A 2,699-nucleotide genomic window follows, 5' to 3' on the forward strand; every position below is an offset into this window, starting at 1 on the left:
GGGAGCTGACAGATGAAAAGCGGTCCGGTACTCGGATTGGCTCGGCTAAGACGGAGTTACGCACACTTAGATGGAATGGTCAAGTGTGACCTGTATGTATACGGAGCATGGTCACGTCCGCGGCTTATATACAAAATACTTGCCCGCACTCGTGCGGATAAACGTCAACACTCGTTAGATGCACGAAAGCAAGAAGAGTCAGGAGGTGACAGCCGCCTTCGACGCGAATACATAATATAAACATAAACATATTTATATACAAACTGAAATAGATGTCAAACGATGACTCTCTGGGTCTGCGTTGTGCTCTCTTCATCTTGTTTACTTTAGGGAGAGAGAGTTTACGCGGAATTGGCGCGCAATTGCGTTACTAAGTAGAATGTCAAGCTGCCGGGTAGCTTGGCTTGATTCTAGGATGGCACTTTAGCGGCTAAAGTCTGTCATTTTTGGGGGATGCGCTTGAAATAGACGAATTTGTTGCTTTTCAGATCAGCCATAGGCACTTAATGACTCCAAACTAAAATTTTCAGAAGAGTTGACTTTAACAATTGATGTTTGAAGCGCTTGGGTGGGTAAATTATACATCCCACGACAAAATTATAGCAGATACATACACTAGGCGACATAATTCATCGCAGGACATTTTAAAGCGTTATAAACTGCATTTATTTAAATTAACTCAGAAAGAGACAACTCAAATAAACTTTATATTCATTTGCAGGCCCTTCCAGTTTTTGCAAAAATTAATAAAGTAGTAAAAGATAATAATTCTAACGAAAAAAGTAATCGTACGACTATTGTTATTCTGAGATATTTGTTTATTGGTTGAATATCGATGCTTGGTTGGACCTTCTTTGGCTTTCATAACTGCTTGCATCTGCGATGGCATTATTCTGTTAAGGGAAAGTCGCACCGCATCCTTAAAGAACTATTGTGCTCTTTTTACTGGTTATAGTGTACCTATTGATAATAGTATCTCAAACAAGCCTATAACCGTCAGAAACTTTAGTATGTTCCCTACTTCCAGATCTTTCAACTTTGCATTAAGTGCATTAAGTGTTCTCCCAGATGACTCGACCTATTTTGCACAAATGCCGGAGACTGTCCCAGGACGTGTATAGAGGTTTCGTCACACTCCTCACAAAACCTGCAGGCAGTGTCCGTAGATACCCCGAGCTTCTCTAGGTGATAGTTCAGCCGACAGTGACCAGTGATAATTCTCACTATGATTTGGAGGTTCTTTTCGGTGAGGTATAAGCAATCTTGTGTGCGCATGGGTTCGTATCGCCCAATAACCACCCTGGACTGCCTCATCCTTGGTAGACCAACCCAGTATAGTTCCCTCAACTGTTCCTTTTTATTTCTTAGATTCATAGTCATGAAACCGTTTCCGATTCCACAGAAGTGTTCTGGCCCGTGTACAAGCGTTTTCACCGCTAACGAGCAAAATAAGGAATACGCTTTCAAAACAAAACATCGAAATAGTAAGTACAAGCGCTAACAGACAACTGAGGACTAAGCTAGGTTCAAGCAAAGACAAATTCAAAAAAGAAGAGATGAGTGGAATCTATGAGGTCAGTTGCCCAGAATGTGAAAAATTATATATTGGTCAGACTAAAAGGCTAGTGACGACAAGATCCGAAGAACAGATAAGAGAATACACCAAACGAAAAAGCGACTCGAAACATCAAATTAATGGTAGCAAGGCATATTGTGGAAGAGGGACATACCCTAACGATGGACAATGTGTATGTTATAAAGCTGGTGCGGAAAACCCATCTTTTAGATGCAGCGGAAAGCATATGTATCATCAAAGAAGGGGGGCGATAACTTTAAATCACGATGAAAGAAACTGCGCAACGACCCTGGTAAGAAAGGTATGCAGCAGGTAGTAAAAAAAAAAATAGGAGAAAAAATGGGATAATTAAATACAAAGTAATTAGTAGAGCTAAAAAGTTACGATTTAAATAGGGATAGGTTAAGACAGGTTAACTAATTAGGTGCTAGCACTGAGGAAGGAACAATTGTATGCTAGGAAAAAATAAAAATATTTACAGCATAAGGAAAAAAACCCAGTTCTTTTTTCAACTTATATTCCAACAATTCTGGCCGTCATGCATCCCTACACCGTCATGAAAGTTCCGCTAAACTTAAGGGCTGGTTGAACATGCAATGGCTGCAATTTTCCCCTGGGAGTTTCTCGCCCACTCTCATTTCCAAACAGTTGGTTTTGGACTTGTCGGACAACACAAGGTCAATTCACTGCTAATACTTTTTTAATTGTTAATAACAAGGATTTTTTCCAAGTGTAATTACGCAGTATTTCTAGAGATTAAATTATTTGAAATAAATAAAACTTGCTTTTTCTGTTCACTAGTGTTATTTATTGGTTTTGCAAATACCGATATTTCCGGAATTGTTTTGGAGACCACGTGCCTCCTTCCTCAGTGCTATTACCTAATTCCTAAGATTACGGACTAATACTGAGGAAGGAGGCACGCGGTCTCCGAAACAATTGTATGCGGGAAAAAAATATTTACAGGATAAGGAAAAAAACCTAGTTCTTTTTTCAACTTATATACCAACTGTAAAAAAAAACATGAACATTAATTTCAACTTGTTGGAATACTTCACAGGATCCTCGAAAAGAGGGCTACAACATCGTATATTGATATTTGGAAAATCGAGCTTCCGGAATA

This window comes from Hermetia illucens, chromosome 1, assembly GCF_905115235.1.
Source record: "Hermetia illucens chromosome 1, iHerIll2.2.curated.20191125, whole genome shotgun sequence".
Taxonomy (NCBI): Eukaryota; Metazoa; Arthropoda; class Insecta; order Diptera; family Stratiomyidae; genus Hermetia; species Hermetia illucens.